General features: G+C 34.7%; 1 protein-coding gene across 2 annotated transcripts in view; it reads right to left on the bottom strand.

The window, feature by feature from the left end:
* LOC123566550 (uncharacterized) overlaps positions 1–16,277 on the bottom strand; it is a 48,609-nt gene that overhangs the window by 9,206 nt on the left and 23,126 nt on the right. Inside the window, exon 1 of one of the 2 annotated variants that reach the window (XM_045360758.2) lies at positions 9,438–9,592. The exons of the other annotated variant lie outside the window; for it this stretch is intronic. The gene's annotated coding sequence lies outside the window, so the exon portion shown is untranslated. Of the gene's footprint in view, positions 1–9,437; positions 9,593–16,277 lie in introns of those variants that run through there. 2 annotated transcript variants of the gene reach the window in all.

Below are 16,277 nucleotides of genomic sequence, written 5' to 3'. Positions count from 1 at the left end.
TCCTTATTTACTGATACACCTGTAAGATGGAACAAGTCGAAAGATTTCCTGCGGCCTCAAGTTATACAGACCAGAGATTGTTATGGATGTATGTGTGACCACTCAGGCTAAAAAGTAACTTATGGATGAAAAACGTGCTTGTTTGTTTTTTATTATACCATTACGCTTTAATGTAGGAAATATTACTCTTTTCTACATGATTTACAAGTAGATCTATAAAATATGTATTTCCTAATTCAGAAAGTTATTGTTATATATATTATTTCCCTTTCGTGTATAACATAACTTTCAGCTTAACTGGTCACATTCTTGGACCATACTGAAATACTTTACTAGAGCTTTCACAAATGTGATTCATGCCTTCACTTGGACTTCGTTGACATATAGAGCAAGACAACACAGGACCATAATCCAGGAAATTAAAGAGCAATTTAAAAAATCCCTTACACAACTAGGTATCAATATTAATAATTGCTGAAAGTTTGAATAAACTATATGAAATAATGAATGAGGAATTCAGCTCACAAACATTTTTCTACATATCATATAGAATGCCAGCTCTATTGCAAAAACAGCGTTCCATAAATAAGCCAATCGCATATCGGTAAAAAGTCACGTGGAATCACCCAATCCCCATGTGCTACACTACTTGCTGCTTTCCAATATACCTGCAGCCTCCAGGCAGGTAATGACTAAAAGAAAAACTAATCAGAAAGATAAAATTGCAAACCGACACAATGCCTTATTTATTGTTGATCTTGTGTCAAGTTTTGTTCGTTGGTTTGTAAGTCAGGCTAAGGTCAGTAACTTCCTTTTCTTTTGCACCTGAGGATAATGTGAAGGCGTTTGTAGGCGTGAGACATTAGTCGGTCAGACACTTCTGTCTGTCACACTGGACAGCTAATTTATTGACGACCTCATAAAATTCTCAGGTGGTCATCCAATTTACTGACAACTTTTATAAATAATATTAGTTCTTGTTTCATTGTTTTAATTTTTCATTATTTTCAAATTTACGCTGTTTGATCCGTCCAAGCAAGAAGTTTTACCATTAAACACACACTATAACTATATTCGATATTTTATGATGTTTTAGATCTTACAAGCTACATATTTAACGTTCGGTGCTTCATTTGATAACATATAAGAAAACGGTGCTATACCGTTGCCCCAAATTGTCTTTACACATTTATTACTTTTAGATTTTAGAAGTATATTTATATGATTTTTTTCTAACTTATGCAAATACACAGTTCTTTCCGGTTCTACAAGTGTAGTATAGTGCGGCTTCCACAGACGCCAGATAATGTTTTTTCTGTGTTTTTGTCGGTGCTTGAAAAAGTCGTCTTAAATCCCGGGGTGTAAGATGACTCACGTGCTGTAATTTATGAATGAATGCATAAATTTAGACGTTACTATAATAAAATAGTGCTTAAAGGAAAAGCAGTTCGTTTTATTTTATATCTTCTATAAACAGAAGAATGCGGTACGCCAGAAAAAATAATCTGACACTAGCTGAAGATACGGATGGAAATAACTGTCTCTCGGGTAACCTTTTCCGTTAACTCGACAAAGCCTCGTTACCGCCTAAACAGTACCTTCAACCGGTTAATCTATAATCAGCTTCATAAAAGATGATATATATTATACCAGATTTAGAGATGGAATGGAAATAATCATGTGACGTCACTCTTGAAATTCGATCTTTTTGTTTAAACCTATTGTTTTTTTTTTCTGTTATTTTTTTTCTTGCGTTTAAATTTTATTCAAACATCTGCATATTTTACCATTCTTCTCTTTTTTTTGTACAAACTATTGTATTATTTAAGGCTGTGGTAAGTAAAGTAGAAAAATGTGTTGCGTAATATGCATGACACTTATATACATTATTCGTTCGTGGGATAGCCTGGAGGGGATAGACAAACACTTACATTGTTTCTACAGCATTTATGATCAACGATAAATTCCGACGTGCATTTTAATTAACCACTGTTAATAGATTAAGTAAAGATTTTATAGTATTTGATTCAGCTTTGACAACTGTATTTCTGTTTTATTTTTTTCTCTATGTCTATCATCAAAGGGGATTTTATGCTCACATCCGTTCTTAAATGTCTGCATCAGGTAGACAAAGGCAGCACTTACATTGTGTAATTTACATTTCTCTTTAATATTATGTATTACTGGCTTCAAATTTAATGACAAGGACGGTTAGCACTGACCTGGTGAACCTGAATTGAGTGAATTGACCTAAATGTTCAAAACAACTGCGTCTACGATATACGAATGCAGTTTAGAAAATGTTGAACAATCTTGTATAAGTTAACATGCTATGTACAACGTTTACTATACAATAGTAAAATATCACTTGTCTCTTTGACAGAACAGAATAAAACGGAACGTTATTGCAGGAACACATATTACAAAATATCATTTTGCTATAACGTGTCCACAGAACATATATATAAGAAAATCACAAACGGGTATTGGTTTTGGTTAGGATATAATTATCTGTTTGTGGTGAAAGTGGTTTATCATTAATTTAATTTGCCAAAATTTGATATAACTGTTTTACTAAATTTGATATAATCAAGAAATATATGAAACGGACGATAAGAGTGCCATTGTTTCACGTGCAGAGGCAGTATTCGCTTGTGTAGTCATAGATTCACACAGCGGTTTATATCTATTCCGCGGTATTTTTTACAATAGAATATGATTTTTCCATTAAAACACAAATACAACAACATGAAAACGATAGATTATACGTATAGCTTTATTTAAACCTATGACCAGGATAAATCGCACCTATGAAAGTGATTGTCATTTTTATGTACGCTGCTCACGATAGTGATGCTATCGTGATGCTCACGATAGTGAACCCGTAACAATCTCAAATTATACGATATCGCTGTATTACACATCTAAGGTAGCAGGGTACACTTCGAACTTTGGCCCCCGTCAATATTTGTAATAACGTGATTTTGGATGTCTGTAAATTAACGTGAGGGACAATGATTGTTAATTCTTTAGAAAATTTATACAGCCGGTACATGTAAAATTCTGATGTCAGTTGTAAAACTAAATGCTGCTAGCTTTGTATGGATCAATGAGACACCTTTTCGCGGAAAAATTAAATCACGGAAGAGTTCTGTGCTTGTTGATTGGTACTCAGGAACATTTCCGTTATTTTGTGAACAAGAGGGCCATGATGGCCCTATATCGCTCACCTGAGTTTAATTGCTCGCTTGAACAAATTTCTTTGCTAACGCTTCAAAACCAAAAAAAAAAACACTAGGTGAGAAGGTCAGGGTGAAGACTCTTCAAGATAGTACTGAAATCTGTTAGAAAAATATACGGGTGGTCAAAATCTCTTTGCTGTAGCTTAAAAAACAAGAAAGTAGGTCAGTAGGTCAGGGTTAATAATATTTAAGATGAGTATTGAAATCTGTATCAAAAGTTCTACATGTGGTCCAAATTTCCATGCTGTATCTTCAAAAATAAGAAAGTGGGTCAGTAGGTCATGATAGAGACTATTCAAGATGAGTATTGAAATCTGTATCAAGCATTATACATGTGGTCCAAATCATTTTGCTGTAGCTTCAAAAACAAGAAAGTAAGTCAGTAGGTCACAATAAGAACATTAAAGAGGAGTATTGAAATCTTTATCGAAAGTTACTGATATCGATGGTCCAATTTCTATGCTGTTAAGATCGGTGTGCAAAACTGTATATGTCATCCAAATTTCGAGGCTGTATCTTAAAAAACAAAAATGTAGGTCATTAGGTCAAGGTCATGGTCAAATGACCCTTCGTAACTTGGGGTCATCAGGTAATCATAATTAAACAGTCTAGGAAATATGATCAGATAATTTTTTAAGTATATTTTCCTATATTACTCATATACAATTGAACACCGTGGCGGGCCGCTTTTCATCCCAGGGGCATAATTTGAACAATCTTGTTAGAGAACCACTAAGCAATGCTACATACCAAATATCAAAGGCTTAAGCCTTGAACTTCAACACAAGAAGATTTTCAAATTCTTTTCCTATATAAGTCTATGTAAAACTTGATACCCCCAGGGCAGGGTCTCTTTTCATCCTAGGGGCATAATTTGAACAATTATGGTAGAGGACCACTAGGCAATGCAACATACCAAATATCAAAAGCCTTGACCTTGCAGTTTCAGGCAAGAAGATTTTAAAAAAAAATTCCTATATAAGTCTATGTAAAACTTGGGACCCCCTGGGTAGGGTCTCTTTTCACCTCAGGAGCATAATTTAAAATAATCTTGGTAAAGGACCACTTGCCAATGCTACATACCAAATATCAAAAGCCTAGGCCTTGCAGTTTCAGACTAAACGATTTTTAAAGTTTTTCCTTCATAAGTCTATGTAAAACTTGGTACCCCCGGGCAGGGCCTCTTTTCACTCTAGGGGCATAATTTGAACAATCTTAGTAGAGGACCAAAAGGCAATGCTACATACCAAATATCGGCTGTGACTAAATGCAGAGTTGGTGCACCTGTGATATATTACAGACTCCGGTATATACCGGATTAACTAGATTTGAAAGAAAACATCTTAAATGTATATATTTTGTAACCATGGTGATACTAACCCTAACCTCTAGTCAGTATATTATGCATTTGATACACTAAATGCGTGCGGACATGCAAAATAATGAGTAATTTTGTCGTGCGCTCCAATGGATAATAATTCCGCGCCTGCGCAGAACGGCTGCACCAACTCTGCAATGAGAAACATTCCCAAATATCAAAGGCCTAGGTCTTGTGGTTTCAGACAAGAAGATTTTTAAAGTTTTTTCCTATATAAGTCTATATAAACCATGTGACCCCCGGGGCGGGGCCATATTTGACCCTAGGGGAATAATTTGAACAATCTTGGTAGAGAACTATATGATGCTACAAACCAAATATCAAAGCCCTAGGCACTGTGGTTTTGGACAAGAAGATTTTTTAAGTTTTTCCTTTTGGTTGCCATGGCAACCAGAGTTCTGCTTGGAATTCAGTTCTTTGAACAATTTTTAAAGGGGACCACCCAAGGATCATTCCTGTAAAGTTTGGTGTAATTCTGCCCAGTGGTTTTCAAGAAGAAGTTTTTTTAGGAATTGTTGACGGACACACGACGCACGTCGCACGACGCACGGCGGACGACGGACACTGAGCGGTCTCAAAAGCTCACCATGAGCCTTTGGCTCAGGTGAGCTAAAAAGAAACAAGCTGGATGGGGGCTTATTCCGTTTATATCCTGAAGTTCAGTAAGGACTATTAAATTGAGAAATTCAGTAAAAAGGGCATTGTTCTTGCAGCGGGATCATTGCAGGCTGTTCAAAAGGTGCGAAATTGATGATTTTGGCATGCTATTTTTAATGGATGGTGTGAAACTTTCGTTTTAATAACTTTCTTTATTCCTGTATGAGAATCCTGATCTTGCCATTAATTAAAAGCACAAAATCTTAAGGTAGCAGGGTACACTTCGAATTTTGGCCCCCGTCAATATTTGTAACAAGAGCCATATTAGACATGGCTAATCCCCCCGCCGGGCATATTATAATTGAAGGCTAAAGTTCCTGGCAAGTTAGTGTCTGAAAGTATTAATTTTGGGGAAAGCTTTGAAGAACCATTTAGTTGTGGTCCGCATCAGGGGTTTTAAAGATGTGGAAGAAAGAATAAGTCAGTGGTGAGGTGGTTTACTGCTAAATTTTATTAATTTTCATGAACAGTAAAGCTATTACGTTTTTCTATATGGCTACTGTAAAAAGAAGGAATGGAAAGCTAACAGGAAACCCTAGTGCCAGAATGTCACAATATATGCCCGTCACAGCAAATTTGTTTACTCTAGCAGCTGTATTTGCAAATGGAATTTTTTTAATTTTGTGGTTGTTTAGTAATCATTGTAAGTCTTTTGTTTTTCTAAGTCCACAAAAAAAACTCCTTACCAGGTAGAGATATCTTAAAATACACCTAAAATTGGAAAGTAACATCCATGTTGTACCACAGAAAAGTGGTCTTGTTTTTTGCCTACGGTCAGTTATAAAAATGTTACAATATAAGTTATTTATAGTAACAACTAAGGGAAGTTAATCTTAAAAAAAAAAAAAAGTCCACGCAAAAATCTTTACCAGGTAGAGATTGGTCAAAATACACCTCAAAATTGGATGTAGCATGCATGTTGTACTACAGAAAAGTGGTCTCGATTTTTCCCTACGACTAGTAATGAAAAAGTTACAATAAAAGCTATTTAAAGTAACAACAAAGGGAGGTAATTCTAAAGAAGGGAACTGCGCATGACACTTCGTCTCATGATGGTGTATAATTGTGCCAAGTTACATCAAAATCCCTCCATGCAAGAAGAAGAAATGCTTCGGACAAAGTCATTCTCGTATCTGACCTTTGGCCTCTAAGTGTGACCTTGACCTTAGACCTAGGGACCTGGTTCTTGCGCGTGACACTCCGCCTCATGGTGGTGAACATTTATGCCAACATATATTAAAATCCCTCCATGCATGAAAAAGATATGCTCCGGACAATTTTTTTTAAGAAAATATGATAAAGGGGAGTTACTCAAAAAATAGGCAAGGTAGAGTTATTGTTCTTGCACACTGCACTTCCTCCCAATGTGTTCTATCAGTGTATGAAGTTTGAAGAAAATCCCTCCAGTACTTTTGGATTTATGCTCCGGACAAATTTTTTTAAGAAAATAAGATAAAGGGAAATAACTCAAAAAAAAGGCAAGGTAGAGTTATTGTTCTTGCACACTGCACTTCCTCCCAATGTGTTCTATCAGTGTATGAAGTTTGAAGAAAATCCCTCCAGTACTTTTGGAGTTACGCTCCGGACAAAGATCGTTGCGGACGGACGCACGCACGCACGCACGCATGCACGCACGCACGGAGAGCATTTCTAATATCCCCTTCGCCTTTGGCGGGGGGATAATAATTAGAACTTCGTGATTTTGGATGTCTGTGAATTAAGGTGAGAGATAATGATTCTTAATTCTTTAGAAAACTTATACAGCCGGTACATGTAAAATTCTGATGTTAGTTGTAAAACTAACTGCTGCTAGCTTTGTATGAATCAGTGAGACACCTTTTCGCGGAAAAATTCAAATCACGGAAGGGTTCTGTGCTTGTTGATTGGTACTTAGGAATATTTTCGCTATTTTGTGAAAAAAAAAACGAGCTGGATGGCCCCCATTCCGTTCATATCCTGAAGTTTATTAAGGGCTATTAAATTGAGAAATGCAATAAAATTGGGCATTGTTCTTGCAGCGGGATCATTGCAGGCTGTTCAAAAGGTGCAAAAATTGATGATTTTGGCATGCTATTTTTAATGGATGATGTAAAACTTTCGTTTTGATAACTGTCTTCATTCTTGTATGAAAATCCTGATCTTGCCAATAATTAAAAGCACAAAACATGCACGCAATTTATAAAATGGCCACCCTGATTCTGCTCATAAGGAAAGTGCAAAATTGCGACTCGCTACATGTAAGACTGTCCGTGCCCAAATTTTTCTAATCTTAGTGTACCCTGCTACCTAATATCCGTGACAAATTGAGCCAATTCGTTTCACCCAACCCGGGATACGCCGGTCACGTTAATCCGCCAGTTAAAGGCACAGACCTCCAGATTTGGCTAAAAAATAAATTTTCTTTCAAATTGAAGTTTGGTCATATTATGAACATTAGAATATTAGGTTTTGTTTCTAAACTATTTTAAAAATTCCAAATCAAGAAAAAGAGATGACCACGTCAGGAATCGCACCTCGGACCGTAGCCAATAGCGCAATAGCGGAATTAGTGATTTATGACTTCAAAATATAGATACATTGTACTTATAATCGAGACAGTTAACCTGGAGTAAAGCGTTACAAACGCTTTTCGATTTTCATCGTAAAATGTAGTAAAAAACAGCAAATTCTCATGTGTTTCCGTAACATATAGTTCGTCAGTAATTAAGTTTTACAGCCTTCTTAAGAAATATAGCATTTATTTTCAGGTATCTAAAAAAAAATTTTGTTGTTGTCGAACGATCTGGAGGCCAGTCCCTTTAAAGAATAAACGAACAATACGGCAAACGCCCGTCACGTGTCTAACAAACTTCTAATTTGTTATGATTTTCTATTTTGGTACGTTTCAAATAAATTAGCAGTTTTTATCTTATGGTATATTTCTTCCTTTACTGGTATTAACCACAAATTTCCAAATGTTTATCCAAATATATACCGCACAGCCTACGCCGAGCGGTGCCGGGAAGCCAAACGAATGTCTAGCCTGTTGCCAGCACGCCGCAAATGTTATACAAATTGGCCAAATGAGGCGTTCGTGATAAATTACTTAAGGGACTTAATAAATAAATCTGTTTAAGAAATATGACCAAGTTGGACAACCTAAGAACATATTTTAACATAAAGTAACGACTACTTGGTCTTGGATGAATTGTTATTTACACAAAAGAAAATACAGTTATTTTCTCTAAAGCGTTTCATTTTTTTTTCTTTTTAATGTTTGTGCATTTCTCACAATCGTATACAACGTCATAGTTCAGGTAAGACTTCTTTCTGCACGTTTCATAAATAATTGATGAAGATAAATGAAACACATCTGTAAAATGACGTTTTTAACGAAGTGTATTCACGTCTACTCCTGTATCATATATTTTATCTAATCCGAGTTTTAGTCAAAGGATTTTGTATTTGAAAAGGAGCTTCCGTTGCCAAATGGGTAAAATCACTTGCCCCAAACAGTGTGGGTTTGAAACCTCGCTTAGAGTGTACAAATCTATCAATGACTGAAATGGGTACCTGGAGTGTTCCTCCACCATCAAGCTTAAAAGTCCACATATAACATGTAACTGTGTCGAAATGAAGAAATATATTTTGTTTGAAGGTATACATAATGCAGCTATTTATGTACTAATGGAGTCTCCACAATCTTGCAAAACAGAGTGAATAAGGACAATTATGATGATTTTTATGATGTTATACTTTAAATCACGATATTCAATCATATTAAATTGTGGCAATTTAGCTAAGAAATACTGAATTTCAGAATATTAATATATCAGAAAAATAGACAGTTTTTTTAAGAAGTCGATAAGAGATTAACTCGACGATCTCTGAATTTTGCGATATATAGTTTACTATGACATTTTAGGGTTTAAATTTTATGTTGATATAAAAGCACGTCTACGATTTTTCCAAAGCATGTGTCTTCATGTGATACTTCACCTTTAGCTTAATATTTTATGTTACAAAATACTTCATAAATCTTAAAACGTGTAAAGCCATCATTACTGAGATACTTAATGTCTGTGTATAACAGGAAAACTTACATAAATAAAAATATTATTATTTTATACATGTGTTGATATTTTAATATAAAAAGAAAATATACAAATTTTTAAAACTACCTTTTGATATAACGTTAACGTTCCTTCCTTAAGTTTTAATCCATTTCAATGGATTGTCAAAAATCCAGACCTGCAGCAAATTGCTCTTATGAAACAATGGAACGAAATATAAAATATTTTAATCCTAGAACGTCGACTGTCCGTGACGTTTAAACTGTGACAGCGGTAGCGTATCATTTGTATTACTTAATTACAATTAATTAATTATGTATGTCAGTCGCTGTGACTTTTTTGTTTAATCTAAATAAATAATTAGACTCGACACACGGGTTCAGTTTGACGTTATTTTATGAAGTTATTTTCTCATACAATACAGTCTTGCAAAACTGCATGTGGATGTTTTCTTGTTTCATTTTTTATTTTGTATTATGTCATATTCACTGCATCATCTCATTTGTTATTAAGTCTGGATGATTTTTAACGCCGTTTTTTTTTTTTACAGTATTTCAGTTATTTAACGGCGGGCAGTTAACCTAACCAGTGCTCCTGGATTCTCTGCCAATGCAAACCTGTTCACCGCAAGTAACTGTCAACTTAACCACATGATTCAGAGGTGAGGACGAATGAATTCAGACGGAAGGTCTATTATCAAATCGTCACGGAGAACATACGCCACGTCCGGGGATCGAACTCATAATCCCGCGATCTGTAGATCTACGCTGTGCGGGCGGGCGTAAAGGCGTTTGTAATCATATCACTTAAATTACATACTACAGTAAAAAATCAAACCAAAAAAAAAAAAAAAAATAACTTTTACTTTAAAATTTACAACTACTGCGGGACCTTTAATCTTATTCACAGACTATTTCTTCAACATGTATTTAAAGTGTTTATAATTATTTAATTCATGTTTGTAATATTTTAGGTGAAGAACATTGATTCACTAGGAGAGAACTTGATAACCCTGTCTCGCTTAATACGATGAATGAGTGGTTTGGGTTTAACGCCGTTTCTCAACAGTATAAATTTAGTTATGTATCGGCGGGCAGTTAACCTGACCAGTTTTCCTGGATTCTCTACCAGTACAAACCAGTTGTCCACAAGTAACTGACATACTCTCCACATGAATCAGAGGTGGAGGACGTATGATTTCAGACACAATGTCTTTTATCAAATCGTCACGGAGAACATACGCCGCGCCCGGGGATCGAACTCACGACCCCGCGATCCGTAGACCTGCGCTCTCCCTATTGAGCTAAACGGGCTGGGTGAGTGGTTGGTAGGCTGGTTACTTTTTTCGTTAACTTGACTTGTCGTCAACGTAAAATAATTTTTCTATCAGCTTTGTGTATTTAGTTATGTCATCGTGAACTTGTGTGCGACTGCTGTGAATAATACGTGTCACAGTATACAGGCGAGTCCATTTTGTGAGAAAAAATGAGTACCTTCATCTGCGAGAAGTTTGGGAAGACCTGTAAGCCTGGAAATAGAAACACGGGAGGTAATAAATGTTATTGCTTATAATAGAAGTCTGGCTAATCAAAAATGCATTTTCCATGGTAAAAGGAAATGCCTGGTTATTTTTATATGAAAACGAGATTTCGTCGGTCATTACGATCAATTATTGTTTGTTACCATATCAAATTCTGGCTCAGCAGTTATATATATATACATCTACAATGGGCTTCTGTTTCTTTTAATATTTAGGTATATTTCAAAGAGCTTGGCATATTCTATTTATATCTTATAGACACAACAAGCATATTTGATTAATAATAATTGCTTGTAAATTGAAACATTAGGCAAGTGAATAAATCATTGGCTAAGTCGAATTATTTGCCCAACGTATTTACATGAAATACTAATAGGAAAAGACGTAATATACATATAAAAGGCGTAATATACATATAAAAGGCGTAATATACATATAAAAGACGTAATATACATATAAAAGGCGTAATATACATATAAAAGACGTAATATACATATAAAAGACATATAAAAGACGTAATATACATATAAAAGACGTAATAATATACATATAAAAGGCGTAATATACATATAAAAGGCGTAATATACATATAAAAGACGTAATATAATAAAAGACGTAATATACATATAAAAGACGTAATAATATACATATAAAAGGCGTAATATACATATAAAAGGCGTAATATACATATAAAAGAAACGTTGTGTAAAACAAAAAGGTTACAGGATGAACAACGCATGTCCAGGGTTCGAAACCGAGGCTACAAAATACCAATGCTATGATATCTTACCATTCCAAAGTCAAGTCAAGTCAAAAACCTTTTATTTCACTCATTTCATGAATACATGAATAAATGAGGTAAGATATTTTAACAATATATTGGAGGCTCATAAGAAAATAATAGTACAATTCAATTCTAACAAAATATGATGTTTTCACAATAACGCCTTTCATATCTAGATTTCATATGTCAGTATTACAATATAATAATTAAATATATAAATAAATAAATGATGCCCCCATTCGGGCATCGGAGAGTCATAAAATGTACGGAGATGAAAATACAAAATTCATTTATCTTAGCTGTGACAATATAATTTTAACAAATTTGCACAATTTCAAAAACTCTTTTTTATTTCCAGTATTTATAAGTTGTTCCAATTTAAATACATTCGGATTTCTGAAGAAATATGGTTTGATAAATTTTTTTCGTTCATTTGAAAACAGGTTACACTCGAAAAGATAATGAAACTCGTCTCCTAACTTATTTTCACAGTTGTTACATGTTCTTTGGTTTAATGGTAATCTTGTCCAATTTCCTGTTTCTACAGGTAACCTATGGTTTCTCGTGCGAAATTTTATGACAGAATGCAATAGAGACTTTGGGGTATTTGATAGATATTTTTCTTGACCAAATGAAGTTTTGAATAATCTATAGAATGTGCTATTGCTAGAATTTTCAACTAACGAGTACCATGCGTTTATAAATAAATCCTTTAGTTTATATTTAACTGCCGTTTTAAGCCATTTGCTATTTGTGAATGTTTGTTGATCCCATATATTATTAAAACCGCACTTAATTAAAACAGATTGAACAGCATACAGCCACGGACAATTTTTTTTAAAAGATTCGTGGTTACAATTTCTGCTAACAGCATACATATTTTTATAGATAATGGAGGAGAGTTTGGTTGGATAATTATCATTTTAATTGTTGACAATTCTTGACCAGAAAGATATAATTTTTTCTTCTATATCGATATTTAAAGGCATGCAACCTGTCTCGCCATATACCATGTAACCCGGTGTTGACCTTTTAAGTTTTAGAACGTACTTTAGAAATTTCAACTGTACTCGTTCGATTACTTCATTATTTCCTGTTCCCCAAATTTCAGCACCATATAACAAAATAGGCTTGATTGTTTTATTAAATAAGTCAATTTGAAGATCTACTGGGAGATCAAGGCGATGTGAATTTCTAATCAAACTGTACATAGCTCGTGTTGCTTGAGATGCAATATGAGATTTACACTTATTAAAAGAGCCATTTCTGCTAAACAAAATACCTAGATATTTATATTCATTTACTATTTCCATACGTTCATTTTTAAAAAGAAAATTACAGTTAGGCTGACGTCCTCTAGAGAAAATTATTATTTTAGACTTTGAAGTATTTACTGTCAGTTTCCACTGGTCACAATATTGGGCATAAAGGTCTAAAGCTTTCTGCAGGCCTGTTTCTGATACTGATAATATAACAGTGTCATCAGCATAGAGTAATATAAAAATCTTTAAAAAGTCACGTAGTGCACCGTTTTGATAGCTTGCAATAGTAACACCGCTTTCAAAGTTATTTTGAAGAAAGAAATCATTGAGATGAAAACAAAAGAGGTGACAAGTTCTCTCCTTGTCGAACGCCGACATTGCATGTAAAAAATTGCGAACATTCAGAATTCCGAAGCTTTATTGAGCTAAAATGCCACTTTCAAAAGTTTTCTATTGTTTCTAATGTCAAAAAGATGTGACAACAACTCTCCAATTACTTGTATTCCAACTCTCAATTCGTTTTGAACACACGGACCAAACTGTGTTAACTTTATAGTCTCTTTCTTGACAAAAGCCTGTAAACAATTGTTCTGATTTCTGTAGTGGAAAAGGAAAAGAAAAGTAGGCAGGCTCCTTTACGTGTAATTAAGTCCAATTTGCAATTTAAAAAACCTGCGAGCGTCACATGTGTTTCTTATAACAATAAAATCTTGAAGTTGCGAGTTAGTCATTGCGGTTTACGGTGAAGAAAGCAAAATAAGCAAACACACGAAATTATTATCGTCTCGAAAATAACATGTTTTTGGATGTAAACCATTGTAAAGATCCACCACAGAATAACTGCTATAATTGTGTACGAATTCACAGCGACATTCATGGGGTCTGTACTTTGGTGTTTACTACATTGATGAAGCAGTAGACACAGCACTTAATGTATTAACCACATTTTGTTTCTGCAGTGTAAGCTATTAATTTTGCTAGGCTTTTGAAACTTTAAAATGTACTGAAAACAAGCTTTGACTGAATTATTAAGCTTGGATTGTTGTGAAAATACTGTAGTAAGTGGGTACCCCACCCATCCTTTTTTGCATAGTGCCGTATGTATTTCCACTGTTGTACGTTTTCCATGCATTGCTATTTATACAAAACATATTGCATTTTAAATGGTTCATTACCTTTTATGTTTTTGTTAAGTTAAAATCATTTTGGCATTGCTTAATAGTTAATTACTGTTAATCATATCAGTCTTAAACCACTTCCTTGTTTTTTCTAGCGGACATCTTGTTCCGGTTCTCGTTTTATCTCGTATGACGTCACGCCGTTTAAGCAAGTGCGCGAGGCACTGTTTTTATATTAAGTTTGCTTGGCGCTAAAACTTGAATTGTTGTAAACTGTTATTTAGGCTTTTCTAGTCGTTACTTTTAGATTTTCTTGATAGGGATGATATGTAGTTTTTTTATTATAATGTCCGTGTGCCGTCCTGTAATATAATACTTTGTTGTATCGTTGATATGACCTGGTGAGAAGTTTCCAACAGTGGAGGTACTCCTTTAGGCGCCCCTTCAAACTTGGTCGGAACTTCCAACTAGCGTCTGAGTACTGTGGGATTTGTTGGAATTGTTGACATATAAAAGGCCTTGACCGACCGCTATTCGGCACTTCCACCTTGTTTACAAAAAGTTGTTAGACGTTATTCTGTTCCAAATAATTTTCATATTTATTTAATTATTAAATTACTTATAAATTCAGGAAGCCTTCAGTAAAGGTACAGATATTTTATTTAACACATTTGTGCTGCTCTTGATAGATTTTTGCAGCGTTTATTGAAGAATTTTACTTACTTAGATTTTTGTAATCACATCAAGTATTTAGAGTAAACAAATCATACATAATGTGTTACCTTGGCATTTCTTACGTGTTACATCTTTAAGTAGCTTTTATTTCGGCAACTGTAATTTTCGGGTCGGTCATAGGCAGCCCCTTTCGTGCGTTTATTTGGAAATTTATCACGTCGGGGTTTTAGTCAAACAGATCTCACGGTCTTTTGTTTTATCGCTATTTTTTTTGTTTGTTTGTTTGTTTGTTTGTTTTGGGTTTAACGCCGTTTTTCAACAGTATTTCAGTCATGTAACGGCGGGCAGTTAACCTAACCAGTGTTCCTGGATTCTGTACCAGTACAAACCTGTTCTCCGTAAGTATCTGCCAACTTTCCCACATGAATAAGAGGTGGAGGACTAATGATTTCAGACACAATGTCGTTTATCAAATAGTCACGGAGGACATATGCCCCGCCCGAGGATCGAAATCACGACCCCGCGATCCGTACTTTCAAGCCGTTATTGTTAGGGCTCTTATAAATAAAATTTGTAAATTTTCAGAACATCTTGTTTATTTATTTATTTATTTTTCTCATTGGTAAAATTTTACTTGGTTATTTTAACTGGTGGAAGTCAACCCTAATCCTGAGAATGCTGTAGACCGTGAAGGCATTACAGCTGAGCACTGGCAAGTTAACAAACGTCCGCAATATTTATCGTTAATCGTCGTCTGTTGACTTGCCAAGTAGCCCCTTCTACATCATTCAGTTCCAGTTGCAATAAGACACCGTGTACTTAAAGCGCTACCAAGACGTCCTATCAGTGTACTCTGGCTCGTAACAATACATTAATTCAGGTAGAGCCTATTTATTGTACAGCTGTATAATGACTGCATTATCAGAATGGTTTTCATGAAGATCTTTAGGTCAAAAAAATAGTTCACTAAGTTGTACTGGATCTTGTCCGTGTTTCCTAGTCCCGCGGGTAAAGACGGGTATTAATATGGAAAGCCGGGACTGTCTGATGTGATCAACTGTAGTTTTATTATGTTAACAAACAGTAGAAACTTGTTTAAAGCTATGTTTTCTTGTTAGTTTGCTATACTGTCTTGTCTACTGACCATATTATCTTGTCAAACGGACATGCCATTATGTTTACATACAGTATTAACTTGTTTAAAGCTGTGTTATTTTGTCTATTTGCTATACTGTCTTGTCTAGTTGTGTTTTGTCCATTTGCTGTACTGTCTTGTCTACTGATCATATTATCTTGTCAAACAGACATGCCATTATGCTAACTTACATTATAAACTTGTTTAAAGATGTGTTATTTAGTCCGTTTGCTATACTATCTCGTCTTCTGACCATAGTATCTTGTCAAAGAGCATGTCATTATGTTTACACAAGTGATAACTTGTTAAAAGCTGTGTTATTTTGTCCGTTTGTTATTCTGTTTCGTCTACTGACCATGTTATCTTGTCAAACGGACATGTCATTATGTTTAAATGCAGTATTAACTTGTTTAAAGCTGTGTTATTTTGTCTGT

The sequence above is a fragment of the Mercenaria mercenaria genome, chromosome 8, assembly GCF_021730395.1.
Source record: "Mercenaria mercenaria strain notata chromosome 8, MADL_Memer_1, whole genome shotgun sequence".
NCBI lineage: Eukaryota > Metazoa > Mollusca > Bivalvia > Venerida > Veneridae > Mercenaria > Mercenaria mercenaria.
This window is presented reverse-complemented; position numbering and strand designations above follow the sequence as displayed.